The 15,185-nt window shown below is 38.8% G+C and overlaps 1 pseudogene across 1 annotated transcript; it reads left to right on the top strand.

Annotated features, from left to right (window-relative positions):
- The first annotated feature begins 107 nt into the window (after nt 1–107).
- On the top strand, nt 108–3,775 carry LOC128577644 (tax1-binding protein 1-like; annotated as a pseudogene). Its single transcript, XR_008377605.1, has 3 exons — nt 108–1,160; nt 1,436–2,147; nt 3,457–3,775. The product of XR_008377605.1 is annotated as a tax1-binding protein 1-like (transcript).
- The last annotated feature ends 11,410 nt before the right edge of the window (nt 3,776–15,185 follow it).

The raw sequence follows: 15,185 nt of genomic DNA, 5'->3' as shown, positions 1-15,185 counted from the left end.
AAAAAAAAATCTAGTGGCAGAAGAGTTTCAGCAGCTGATAGCAGATTGACATAGGTAGCCTGTCTAATGCTTTCCCTTGGTCCGGGAGCCCCTGCACTGAATTCACAATGACATCCTTTCAGGAAGTCCCATTGCAGACTTCCAACTTTACCTATGTCATCTTTCAAAATGTGGCCAAGAGTTACACTTCCTAATGCACACCTGGAATGTCATTACACCTTAACTCCATATATCCATCCACATTCAAAAGACTGGATTGGTATATTAAAGGTTGAGTGGAGTACTGCCCATGATTATTACAGATTTTTGTGGTCCCCTATGCCTGAACATTATGTAGAAGGATCAATAGTAAATTGTGTATTAGCATTTCAAGGATATTGCCTTTCAAATGATGATGGATAATTTTATCAATTCTGTTATGTTACCCACAAGGGTGAAATCCATGGAACAAGTACACCTTTCCAGTTTTGAGCTGCTTCTCCAGTTGAAGAATTGCTTAGGATGGAAAATGAAGGAAATTCTGACATGGTGGTGGTGACCACAAAAGCTGGCCTTCTTGAGTTGAAAATTGAGAAAATCATGAAAGAAAAAGAATTGTTAAAGTTAATTGACATTCTGGAAAAAGAAACAGTCCAACTTCGAGAACGAGTTGGAAGACTGAACAGGATAATTTAACAATGAGAAAAGAATAAAAACAAAAAAAGTGTGACCAATTGCCTGCAGAGCAAAAGGGTCTTACTGAAGCATCACAGTTCTTAAAAGTGGAAAATGAAGAGTGTAAGAAGAGATACAGTGATGCTACATCCAAAGCTGTACAGCTTGAGGAAAATATTGTGTCAGTGACACATAAAGCAATTGAAAAGGAGACTGAATTAAACAGTTTAAAAGACAAACTCAGGAAGGCACAATATGAAAGAGAACAACTTGAATGTTATTTGAAGACAGAAAAGGATGAGGAGGAACTTTCTAAGGTACATTTGAAGAATGGAGAAATAGAAAACGCCAAGCTTATGTCAGTGGTCCAGACTTTAAAGAATTTAGATGATACAAAGCATGATTATTCATTTCAAGGATGAGATTGGCAGACTGCAGTTCTGTTTGGCCGAAAAGGAAAATCTGCAAAGAACTTTAATGCTTACAATCTCCAGTAAAGAAGATACATTTTTTTTTTTTTTTTTGTAGAGACAGAGTCTCACTGTACCGCCCTCAGGTAGAGTGCCATGGCGTCACACGGCTCACAGCAACCTCTAACTCTTGGGCTTACGCGATTCTCTTGCCTCAGCCTCCCGAGCAGCTGGGACTACAGGCGCCCGCCACAACGCCCAGCTATTTTTTTTTGTTGCAGTTTGGCCGGGGCTGGGTTTGAACCCGCCACCCTCGGCATATGGGGCCGGCGCCCTACTCACTGAGCCACAGGCGCCGCCCAGAAGATACATTTTTTTCTAAAGGAGCAACTTCATAAAGCAGAGGAACAGGATCAGGCAACTTGGCAAAAAGTTATCTTTCTGACTAAAGAACTACGTGATGCTGTAAATGTGTAGGACAGAACGATGGCAGATCTACACAGTACATGTTTAGAAAATGAGAAAGTGATAAAACAGATAGCTGATGCAATTGCAGAACTTAAACCAAATTCTGTGAAAAAGATCAGGAAAAGACTGATACACTGGAACATGAATTGAGAAGAGAAGTTGAAGATTTGAGACTGTGTCTTCAGATAGCTGCAGATTATTACAAGGAAAAATTTAAGAAATGCCAGCAACTACAAGAACAAATAAACTTTCAGACCAGTCAACCACTAATAATAGTGTCTTCACAAAGAAAACTGGGAATCAGCAGAAAGTGAATAATGCTTCAGTAAACACAGACCCAGCCACGTCTGCCTCTGTGACAGATAGAAAGCCATCACTTTCTGCAGCAGAAGCAGAGTTTGATGTGATAACAAAGGGGCAAATCTGTGAAATGACCAAAATAATTACTGACAAAACAGTAAAGTATAATAAGCGTAAACAACTCAGGCAGGATGAGAAAACAGAATGCAACAAAATATGCTGATGAACGTGCAAAAATGGAGCTGAAATGAAAAGAACAGGTGAAAATTGCTGAAAATGTAAAACTTGAACTAGCTGAAGTAGAAGACAATTATAAACTTCAATGGCAAAGAAAGATAAAGAAATAAGTGGTCTAACTTCACATTTGGAAAACCTTTTCAGGGAGAAGGAACTAAAAGGGAGTGTAGAAAATCGAGCTGACATGGCCTACAGACACATGAAAAAATGCTCATCATTTTTAATCATCAGAGAAATGCAAACTACTCTGAGATACCATCTAACTTCAGTAAGAGAAGCCCACATTACAAAATCCAAAAACAACAGATGTTGGTGCGGATGTGGAGAAAAGGGAACACTTGCGCACTGCTGGTGGGAATGCAAGCTAGTAGGTTCCTTTCGGAAGGAAGTTTGGAGAACACTCAGGGATCTAAATGTATACCTGCCATTTGATCCTGCAATTCCTCTTCTAGGTATATATCCAAAGGATCAAAAATCATTTGGCAATAAAGATATATTTACCAGATTGTTCATTGCAGCTCAATTCATAATTGCCAAATCATAGAAGAAGCCCAAGTGGCAATCAACCCATGAATGGATTAATAAATTGTGGTATATGTATACCATGGAATACTATGTAGCAGTAAAAAAAAAAAAAAAGACTTTACCTCTTTTATGTTTACATGGATGGAGCTGGAAAATATTCTTCTCAGTAAAGTATCTCAGGAATGGAAAAAAGTATCCAATGTATTCAGTATTACTGTGAAACTGATTTATAATTATTACACTTGCATATGAAAAATGAAACACAACTTTAGCCTAGGATGAAGGAGGGAAGTGGAGGGGGTGGGAGGGATAGTAGGATACAGTAGGGGGACCATAACTATGTAACACATTGCAAGTACAAGTTGGACCTATCATGTGTAGAACACAAATGTCCTAATGCTATAATTGGGTAAATGAGGTGAAAGCTATGTTGATTAGTATGATGTAAGCACTCCAATTTGTATAAATAATCAACACGTTGAAAATGGCATAAATGTATTTATGATCTATGTACAAAAGACTTAATAAAAAAAAGGAAAAAAAAAGAAAAGAAAATCAAGCTGAAATGAAAATGGAAGGTCAGCATTGTTAGAGTCCTCAGCAGGTCTTACAGTGTCTCAGAACATGCTCAGAGAAAAATGGTCACATTCTTGCACTGCCAAATGCACAGCCAATTCTGCAATATGGTAATCCTTTCATGACACAGGAAACAAGACATGGAGCAGATGTTGCTTTTTACCCAGATGAAATCCAAAGGACTCCTCTGAGAGTCCCTTCTTGGGGATTAGAAGACAATGCTGTCTGCAGCCAGCCTGCTTGAAACCTTAGTCAGCCTGATGGCTTAGAAGACCCCGAGGACAGCAAGAAGATGAGAATGTGTCTACTGCTCCTGATCTTCCAAGTCAGCATTTATGTGGGCATGGAATAGGCTTTTGCTTTGATTCCAGCTTTGATGTTCACAAGAAGTGTCCCCTTTGTGAATTAAAGTTCCCTCCCAACTATGCTCAGAGCAAATGTGAAGAACGTGTTGAAAGTCACTGAAAGATGTGCCCAATGTGCAGCAAGCAGTTCCCTCCTGATTATGACCAGCAGGAGTTTGAAAAACATGTTCAGACCCATTTTGATTAGAATGTTCTAAATTTTGATTAGTTACTTTTTATTTTGAATTAATAGTTTAGCAGACAAAAAATATAATCTCAAATAGACCACTGAGGAGATGGCAGCGTCCCACTTTCATGTACCCTCTATTGTACTTTCTGACCAAGAGATACTTCTGAGTTTGGTGTTAACTAGAGTCAGGGTTAATCTTTGGCTTATCAAAAAATATAATTTTAACCTGGGTTACTTGTACCTGCTTTAAGAAAAATTCTTGTGTGTTTATATCTTTATTTATTCCCATGTTTGCAAAATTGTATGAATAAGGGATACAGAAATTATTATTATTATTTTATTAAATCATAGCTGTGTACATTAATGTGATCATGGGGCACCATGCACTGGTTTTATATACAATTAGAAATATTTTCATCAAACTGGTTAACATGGCCTTTCTGGCATTTTCTTAGTTATTATACTAAGACATTTATATTCTACATTTAGTAAGTTTTACATGTACCCTTGTAAGATGCACCGTAGGTGTGGTCCCACCAATTACCATCCCTCCACCCATCCTCCCCCTTCTCCTCCCCTCCATTTCCTCATTTTCTTAGGTTATAATTGGGTTATCGCTTCCATGTGCAAGCTATAAATTATAAGTTTCACCACCAGCAGTGCAGAAGTGTTCCCTTTTCTCCACATCCACAGCAAAATCTCTGGTTTGGGGATTTTGTGATGTGGGCTAATTTTTTTTTTCTTTTGCAGTTTCTGGCCAGGGCTGGATTTGAACACACCACCTCCAACATATGGGGCTAGCGTCCTACTCCTTTGAGCCACAGGTGCCGCCCAATGTGGGCTAATCTTACTGGACTTAGATGATTTCTCAAAGTAAATTTGATTTGCATTTCTCTGATGACTAAGGATGATGAGTATTTTTTCATATGTCTCTAGGCAATGCCCCTGTCTTCTTCAGAGAAGTTAGTCTTCAAGTCCCTTGCCCAGCCTGAGATCACTTGTTCTTTTCTTGCTAATACATTTGAGTTCTCTGTGGATTCTGGTTAATAAACCTTTATCAGAGACATAGCCTGCAAATATCTTCTCCCATTCTGAGGGCTGTCTGCTTGCTTTACTTACTGTGTTTTTGGCTGTGCAGAAGCTTTTTACTTTGATCAGGTCCCAGTATGTATTTTTGATGCTGTTTCAATTGTGTTGGGGGTCCTCCTCAGAAAATATTCTCCCAGGCCAATGCTGTCAAATGTTTTCCCTGTACTTTCTTCTAGTATTTTTATAGGTTTATGTCTTAAGTTTATATCTTTAATCCAGTGAGAGTTTATCTTAGTTAATGGTGAAAGGTATGGGTCCAGTTTCAGTCTTCTACAGGTCACCAGCGAGTTCACCCAGCACCATTTGTTAAATAGGGAGTATTTTCCCCACTGAGAGGTTTTAATTGGCTTGTCAAAGATCAAATAATGGTAGGTAGCTGGGCTCATCTCTTGATTCTGTATTCTGTTCCATGCATCAACCTCTCTGTCTTTGTGCCAGTACCATGCTTTTTTGATCACTATCAATTTATAGTACAGTCTGAGGTCTGGGAGCATGATTAATCCTGCTTTGTTTTTATTTCTGGGTAATGTCTTGGCTATTCAAAATTTTTTCTGATTCCTTATAAAATGAAGTATTAATTTTTTGAGATCATTGAAGTATGACAGTGGAGCTTTAATAGGGATTGCATTAAAATTGTATATTACTTTGGGTAGTATAGACATTTTAACAATGTTGATTCTTCCCAGACATGAGCATGGTATGTTTTTCCATTTGTTAACATCTTCAGCTTTTTCTTTTCTTAGAGTTTCACAGTACTCTTTATAGAGACCTTTCACATACTTTGTTAGATAGACTCCCAAATAGTCTAGCTTCCTTAGCACTCCTGTGAACAGAATAGTCCTTGGTGGTTTTTTCAGCTTGACTATTGTTTGTATATATAAAGGCTACCGATTTATGAATGTTGGTTTTGTAACCTGAGATGCTGCTGTATTCCTTGATCACTTCTGTGAGTTTTGTGGTAGAATCCCTGGTGTTTTCCAGATATACAATCATATCATCTGTTAAGAGTAAAAGATTGATCTCTTCCAATCTTATATGGATATGCTTGATCACCTTTTCTTTCCTAATTGCAGTGGCTAAAACTTCCATTACAATGTTAAAGAGCAGTGGAGACAATGGGCAACCTTGCCTGGTTCATGATCTCAGTGGAAATGATTTCAGTTTAACTCCATTCAATATGATATTGGCTGTGGCTTTGTTGTAGATGACCTGTATCAGTTTAAGAAAAGTCCCTTCTACATACCAATTGTCTTAAGTGTGATGATCATGAAGGGATGCTGGATATTATCAAAAGCTTTTTTCTGCATCAATTGAGAGAATCATATGGTCTTTGGTTTTTAATTTGTTTATTTGCTGAACTATAATTATAGATTTAAGTATATTGAACCAGCCTTGAGACCCTGGGATAAAACCAAGTTGGTCATGGTGTATAATTTGTTTGATGTGTTGCTGGATTCTGTTTGCTAGGATTGTGTTGAATATTTTTGCATCAATATTCATTAGTGATGTTGGTGTATACTTTTCTTTTCTTGTTGGGTCATTTTCTGATTTGGGGATCAAGGTGATGTTTGTTTCTCAGAATGTGTTTCATAGTATTCCTTCTTTTTCTATATTTTGGAAAAGGTTGGGTAATGTAGGTACTAGTTCCTCTTTTAAGGTTTGGTAGAATTTTGATGTGAAGCCATCTGGTCCTGGGCTTTTCTTTTAGGGAGATTTTGTGTAGTTGACACTGTTTCAGAACTTGATATAGGCCTATTCAGGGTTTCCACTTCATTCTGGCTAAGTCTTGGAAGGTGGCGTGCTTCCATGTATTGGTCAATTTCCTTCAGATTTTCATATTTCTGAGAATAAAGTTTCTCGTAATATTCATTAAGGATTTTTTTTTTTAACTTCTGAGGAGTCCATTGTTATTTTGTCTTTGCCCTTTCTGATTAATGAAATTAGAGGTAGTACTCATTCTTTCCTGGTTAGGTTAGCCAAAGGTTTATCTATTTTATTGACCTTCTCAAAACACCAACTTTTTGATTTATTGATCTGTTGTATAATCCTTTTGTTTTCAATTTCATTTAATTGTGCTGTAATGTTGGTTATTTCTTTTCTTCTGCTGGGTTTGGTAATAGAATGTTCCTCCTTTTCCACCTGCTTGAGATGGCCCATTAAGTTGTTAATTTCCTCTCTTTCCATTCTCTTGAGGAAGGCTTGCAGTGCTACAAATTTCCCTCGTAGGACTGCCTTTGTGGTATCCCAGAGTTTCTGATTATTCATGTCTTCATTGTCGATTTGTTCCAAAAATTTGGCAATTTTCTTTGTAATCTCATCTCTGACCTAGCTATCATTCAGCATAAGGTTATTTAGCTTCCATGTTTTTGTATGAGTATGCAGATTCCTGTTGTTACTGAATTCAACTTTTATTCCATGGTGGTCTGAGAAGATGCAAGGAATGTCAGACTTGTGACCTAAGATATGATTGATTTTGGAGTATGTTCTGTGGACTGATGAGAAGAATGTGTATTCAGTTTTGTTGGGATGAAATGTTCTGTAGATGTCTGTTAAATCCAAATGTTGAATGTTTAAGTTTAAATCTAAAATTTATTTGCTTAGCTTCTTGTTTGAGGATCTATCCAACACTGCCAAAGGATGCAAGGAATAATTTCTATTCCTTTAAATTTACTGAGGTTAGACTTGTAACCTAAGATGTGATTGATTTTGGAGTATGTTCATTGGGCTGATGAGAAGCATGTGTATTCAGTGTTGTTGGGATAAAATGTTCTGTAGATGTCTGTTAAATCCATATTTTGAATGTTTACGTTTAAATCTAAAATTTCTTTGCTTAGCTTCTTGTTTGAGGATCTATCCAACACTGCAAAGGAGTGTTTAAATCTCCGACTATTATGGAGCTGAAGGAAATCAAGTTGCTCATTTCTGTTAGAGTTTCTCTTATTAATTGAGGCACATTCTGGTTGGTTGCATAAATATTAATAATTGAAATATCTTCATACTGAGTATTATCCTTAACAAATATGAAGTGACCATTCTTATCCTTCCTTACTTTTGTTGTTTTAAAGCCTATTGTATCTGCAAATAGAATTCCAAAACCTGCTTTTTCTGATTTCCATTTGCCTGAAATATAGATGACCATCTCTTTACCCCGAGTCTATATTTATCTTTTAAGGTAAGATGAGATTGTTGTATGAAGCAGATATCTGGCCTGAATTTTTGTATCTAGTCAGCCAACCTGTGCCTATTTAGGGGACATTTTAAGCCATTCACATTAATTGATAATATTGGTAAGCAAGGTAGAATTTTGATTATCAAATTTTTCAAAAGTCCAGTGTACGGTTTAGTTCCTATTGCCACTGTGGAAGATGGAGTTTGATCAAAAGTTTCTGAGTGAGTTTACTTTTGTGGTGGAGGATTGTGCTGGTCATTATGGAGGATAGGTATGAGAATATCCTGGAGAGCTGGTTTAGTTATGTCAAATTTCTTCAACATGTTAATGTCATTAAATTATTTAACTTTTCCATTATAAATGAAACTCATTTTAGCTGAATACCGGTTCCTTGGTTGAAAGTTATTTTGTTTTAGGAGATTAAAAGTCGATGACCACTTTCTTCTGGCTTGAAAGTTTTCAGCAGAGAGATCTTCAGTCATTGTAATATTCTTCACCTTGTAGGTTATGGTTTTCTTATATCTAGATTGCTTTCAGAATTTTCTCCTTCGTAGTTATTAACTTTAGTGAAGTTATTTATGATGTGCCTGGGAGGTATCTTATCTGTGTTTAGTTGTGCTGGGGTTCTGAAACTGTCTGCTATCTGAATTTCCGAATATCTTGGTATGTCTGGAAAGTTCTCTTTCATAATTTCATGAAGAAGATCCTCAGTGCCTTTGGAAGCCACTTTGTCCCCTTTAGGGATTCCTATGAGGTGAATATTAGTCTTCTTTGAATTTTCCCGAGCTTTCTGAGAGAATGATTTGTTTTTGGTCTCCATTTCTCTTCCTCTTTGAGATTTGAAAGAGTTCAAAAGCTTTGTCTTCAATGTCAGAAGTCCTTTCTTCTGTTTTTTTCCATTCTGTTACTGAGGGATTCTACTGTATTTTTCATATCTTTGAGGGCTGCAAATTCTTGTCTCAATGTGTCCAAATCTTTGGTGATTTTGTCTTTGAATTCGTTAAATTCTTGAGACAACATTTGAAATGTTCCTGGAATTTCTAATTCTAACTTTTGCTCTATTCTATTAATCTTGTTTGCGATCCAAATTCTGAATTCAATTTCTGACATCTCATCCATCTGTTTATGAATGGGATCTTCAGTTGTTTCTGCCATATCTTTCCTTGGGGGTGGTTGATCTTTACTGGTTATTCATGTTACTGGAGTTTTTCTGCTGATCTGCTGATTCTGCCCCATGATTATTTTGCACCGTTTGACTAGATGAGCAGATAAAGAGAAATTAGGTTGGGGGCTCCAGGAGTAGTGAGTAACCAGTCCTTTGCCCAAATTCTTGGACTGGTGTCTGTACCTTTTCCCTTAGAACTTTGCCAAGGACCTGTACAGTACTATGGATTGAGAAACTGGGGACCTGCTCGGTGTGGTGGGGCTAAGTGGCTCTGTCTTATTTTCAGGTGCTCTCTGTCTTACCCTATTGAATCAGTTACTCTGGGTTGAAGTCTCAGCTGTGGAGAAATACCAGCAATTAAGTCACACCGCCCCACACCAGCAACAATTGAAACAGAAAATCAAACTTTCCCACAACCACACACTCAGGTTACCACTTGGATAGTCCTCGGGTGACTGGCCCAGTTCAAGAGGTCCAAATCAATTGTCTCAGTCAGCGTCTGTCTTGGATGGGAGAGTTCAAAAGGTCTCCGGCAACTAGGTAGCGGGGGTCTGCTGGTAGTGAAGTATGACTCACTCAGGTGCTCCTTGAGGTTAGAAGGACCCATCCAGCAAATTAATTAGTCTGGAAAGGTTGATGCCTCCTTACCAACCTTGCACCTCTGTCACACCCAGTCACTGATAACCCTGAAAAGCTGTGACCCAGTTCCCTCCAATGAGCAGATGCTCCAGGGGTTTGTGCCTGCCTGAGTCACAGGGAGATCTATGTCTCCTCCTCAGTCAGGCTGCTGCTGTCTGCTACTATCCAGTAGGGAGAGTTGAGGCCTGCCAACTTCAGGTGCTTAATGAAGACTGGGGTGATTCATTCAGTTCCAGCCCTGCCCCTGATTGATGTTGCTGACAGAAGAGAACAATGTCACAGAATTTGTTTCTGTCCAGGCTATATTCCCCTATGGATAAGACGCTGTTGGAGTTCGCAGAAACTGCGACTCTGGCCCGGTCTGTGCCAATGCCCGGTATCAGCTGCTGTTTGAGTTGGGGCTGGCCGTTTATGCTCAGACTTAGCTGTCAGTTCCAGCCTCTGCCTGGCCGCCTTTGTCTCAAGCTATGATCCCCTGAGGGCCAGGTGCTTCTTAGGCTCAGTAAAGTGGTCCTCTGGGTCAGCTCTGACCTGGGAATCTGCTGGCTCTGCCCAGGCCAGTACCACCTCAAGCACTTTACTCATGGGCCTGCATTTTCATTCCAGATCTGTTCCAGCAGTGGCTGCCACCAGAGATGATGCCCGGCCTCCTCTGGAAGCCCAGAGAGACAGGAGGTGTGACTCCAGAATATCACCAGGGGTGTGAGCCCTATTGTTCCCACTCAGCTGCTGCTCTGTGCCTCAGGGCACTGCTGCTTCTGTATAGTACCCTCTCAGTGGACCATCTTCTCCCTACTCCTGTGCTGCAGAATCAGCACTGGCCAGCAGCATTCCATGCCCTGTCTTCACCTCTAGAGAAAATACCCATGAATCTCGCCTCCATGGGATATAGGCTTCCAGACCTCAGGGTGAGAGTGGAGGGGAGTGCTGGGAGTTCAGAATTGCAGGTAGAGAATATATACAGTTTTATGCCTGGCAGGAGAGTACCATGGCACCATAGTAGGGGATGTAGGTCCAGTTTTCAGAGGGTCTCTCCCATGGGATAAAATGAGAGGATGTCTGGACTCTGCTTGCTTGTTTGTATGGAGTACTGAAAGCCCTTTTCATGAGGGAGGGGACTCCTGTCCACTTTCAATGTATTTTGTACCTTTTATTTGTATCCTTCAGATTGCAGCTCACCTCAGCAGGGTTGATGTGCGCTCTTCAACCTTCTCTCTTGGCTCAGCTCCAAACCATCAGCTTACTTGCTAATCTTCTGTCCCTTAACTCTCCTTCTGGATGGGAGCCTCTGTGGAAAGCTGGCTCCAGTCAGCCATCTTGCTTCCACCTCTCCAGGAATTATTTTAATTAGTGCTCTGAAAATATGTATTAGTGTACTGGATTCTTCAGAATATTTACAAGTTTCTGTTTACTTTAAGCATGACTGCTAAGTATCATGTAATAAAAAGCATTTATCATTAAAAAAATTCCCAATATGGAAGATGCTCTGGTGCGGGTGTGGAGAGGAGGGAACATTTATATAGTGTCAGTGAGAATGCAAACTAATAAAGCCTTTCTTGGGGAAAGAAAGTACGGAGAACTCTCAAAGAACTAAAAATAGTACTTCCATTTGATCCCGGATTCCCATTACTAGATATATAAACAGAAGAAAAAAAAAAATCACTGTACCATAAGATTGGGTATTTTCAATTGATCTTTACTCAAATTCACTAGTTCTATGTTCTGCCATTTCCACCATAGTACTGAGCCCATAGAGAAAGCTTGTTCGTCAGATATTTTTAGTTATTCAATTTTATTTTATTCTTGAAAATAAATCTTTCCATGGGTTGGAGGCGGAGCAAGATGGCAGCCGAGTAACAGCTTCCTTGCATCTGAGCACCATGACTCTGGGGAGATAGGACTCCAGGCATCTCTGGCTGGTGGGATCTGCCTATCATCACCCCTGCGAGGATACAGGGAGTCAGCGAGAGACTTCTGGACCCCAAGAGGAGGACTAAAACAGTGGAAAACCGGCAAGTGGTCACGTGTGTTCAGTCTAAACCCACCCGCAATTTCCACAGGCACGAGAACTTAAAGAGCAAGAGGAAGTGAAAGGAAAATTAGGACAAGGAAACAGATGAAAGAAATCACTCATGAGGAAGAATCAGCAGAAAACTCCAGGCAACATGAAGAACCAGTCCAGAACAACCCTGCGAAGGAACCATGAGGTAGCTACTGCAGATGACTTCACCTGTAAAGAAATGTTAGGAATGACAGAAAGGGAATTTAGAATACACATCTGGAAAACAATGAAAGAAATGATGGAAACAATGAAGGAAACTGCTAATAAAGTGGAAAATAACCAAAAGGAAATCCAAAAACAGAATCAAATAAGAGATGAACGATATGAAGAATATAAAAAGGATATAGCAGACCTGAAGGAACAGAAACAGTCAATTAGGGAACTTAAAGATGCAAAGGAAAGTATCAGCAACAGGTTAGACCATGCAGAAGAAAGAATTTGAGAGTTAGAAGAGAAAGTTCTTGAGATAACTCAGATAGTAAAAGAGGCAGAAAAGAAGAGAGAGAAAGCAGAACGTTCACGGTCAGAATTATGGGACTTTATGAAGTGTTCCAACATACGAGTTATAGGAATTCCAGAAGGGGAAGAAGAATGCCCCAGAGGAAGGGAAGCCATACTAGAGAATATTATAAAAGAAAATTTCCCAAATATCACCAAAGATTCTGACACACTGCTTTCAGAGGAATATCGGACCCCAGGTCGCCTCAACTCTAACCGAGCTTCTCCAAGACTATTGTGATGAACCTGTCCAAAGTCAAGACAAAAGAAAAGATTCTGCAAGCTGCCAGGAGGAAGCGCCAGTTGACCTACAGGGGCAAATCTATCAGAGTGACCACAGACCTCTCTGATGAAACTTTCAAAGCGAGAAGACAATGGTCATCTACATTTAATGTACTTAAACAGAACAATTTCCAGCCCAGAATTCTGTACCCTGCTAAGCTAAGCTTCAAAATTGACAGAGAAATCAAATCATTTACGGAAATACAAACGTTGAGGAAATTCGCCACAACAAGACCAGCTCTACAGGAAATACTTCAACCTGTTCTGCACACTGACTACCACAATGGATCAGCAGCGAAGTAAGAACTCAGAAATTAAAGGACAGAACCTAACTTCCACACTGATGCAAAAGATAAAACTAAGCATTGGACTCTCACAAAATAAGACAAATAGAATACTACAAAACTTGTCAATTATCTCAATAAATGTTAATGGCTTGAATTCCCACTGAAGAGACATAGATTGGCTGACTAGATTAAAAAACACAAGCCATCCATTTGCTGTCTGCAAGAAACACACCTGGCTTCAAAAGACAAATTAAAGCTCTGAGTCAAGGGTTGGGAGACAATTTTTCAGGCAAATGGAATTCAGAAGAAAAGAGGAGTTGCAATCTTATTTTCAGATTCATGTGAATTTAAAGCAACTAAAGTCAAAAAAGACAAAGATGGTCACTTTATCTTGGTCAAGGGAAAAATACAACAAGAAGACATTTCGATTCTAAATATTTATGCACACAATTTAAATGCTCCCAGATTCTTGAAACAGACCTTACTCAGTCTGAGCAATATGATATCTGATAATACCATCATAAAAGGGGACTTTAACACTCCTCTTACAGAGCTGGACAGATCCTCTAAACAGAAATTAAACAAAGATATAAGAGATTTAAATGAGACCCTAGAACAACTGTGCTTCATAGACACATATAGAACACTCCATCCCAAAGATAAAGAATATACATTCGTCTCATCACCCCATGGAACATTCTCCAAAATTGATCATATCCTGGGACATAAAACAAATATCAATAGAATCAAAAGAATTGAAATTTTACCTTGTTTCTTCTCAGACTATAAGGCACTAAAGGTGGAACTCAACTCTAACAAAAACACTAGACCCCACACAAAGGCATGGAAATTAAACAATCTTCTGTTGAATGACACATGGGTGCAGGAAGAAATAAAACAGGAAATCATTAACTTCCTTGAGCATAACAACAATGAAGACACAAGCTACCAAAACCTGTGGGATACTGCAAAAGCAGTTTTGAGAGGAAAATCCATTGCTTTAGATGCCTACATTCGAAAAACAGAAATAGAGCGCGTCAACAATCTCACAAGCTTTCTTATGGAATTGGAAAAAGAAGAACAATCTAAGCCTAAACTCAGTAGAAGAAAAGAAATATCCAAAATCAAATCAGAGATCGATGAAATTGAAAACAAAAGAATCATTCAGAAAATTAATGAAACAAGGAGTTGTTTTTTTGAAAAAATAAAGAAAATAGATAAACCATTGGCCAGACAAATGAGGAACAGAAAAGTAAAATCTCAAGTAACCCCAATCAGAAATGATAAAGGGGAAATAACAATTAATCCCACAGAAATACAAGAGATCATCTCTGAATACTACCAGAAACTCTATGCCCAGAAATTTGACAATGTGAAGGAAATGGATCAATATTTGGAATCACGCCCTCACCCTAGACTCAGCCAGGAAAAAATAGAGCTCCTGAAGAGACCAATTTCAAGCACTGAAATCAAAGAAACAATAAAAAATCTTCCAACCAAAGAATGCCCTGGTCCAGATGGCTTCACTCCAGAATTCTATCAAACCTTCAAGGAAGAGCTTATTCCTGTACTGCAGAATTTATTCCAAAAAATTGAGGAAGAAGGAATCTTCCCCAACACATTCTATGAAGCAAACATCACCCTGATACCAAAGCCAGGAAAAGACCCAAACAAAAAGGAGAAATTCAGACCAATCTCACTCATGAATATAGATGCAAAAATTCTCAACAAAATCCTAGCCAATAGATTACACCTTATCATCAAAAAAGTCATTCATCATGATTAAGTAGGCTTCATCCCAGGGATGCAAGGCTGGTTTAACATACGCAAGTCTATAAACGTTATCCACCATATTAACAGAGGCAAAATAAAGATCACATGATCCTCTCAATAGATGCAGAAAAAGCATTTGATAAAATCCAGCATCCTTTTCTAATTAGAATACTGAAGAGTATAGGCATAGGTGGCACATTTCTAAAACTGATTGAAGCTATTTATGACAAACCCACAGCTTGTATTTTACTAAATGGAGTAAAACTGAAAGCTTTTCCTCTTAGAACTGGAACCAGACAAGGTTGTCCTCTGTCACCTTTACTATTCAACATAGTGCTGGAAGTTCTAGCCAATACAATTAGGCAAGACAAGGTAATAAAGGGAAGCCAAATGGGAACAGAGGAGGTCAAACTCTCCCTCTTTGCTGACGACATGATCTTATACTTAGAGAACCCCAAAGACTCAACCACAAGACTCCTAGAAGTCATCAAAATATACAGTAATGTTTCAGGATATA

Source organism: Nycticebus coucang, chromosome X (assembly GCF_027406575.1).
Source record: "Nycticebus coucang isolate mNycCou1 chromosome X, mNycCou1.pri, whole genome shotgun sequence".
NCBI classification, from domain to species: domain Eukaryota; kingdom Metazoa; phylum Chordata; class Mammalia; order Primates; family Lorisidae; genus Nycticebus; species Nycticebus coucang.
The sequence above is the reverse complement of the archived record's forward strand: the minus strand, read 5'-3'. Positions and strand labels throughout refer to the sequence as shown.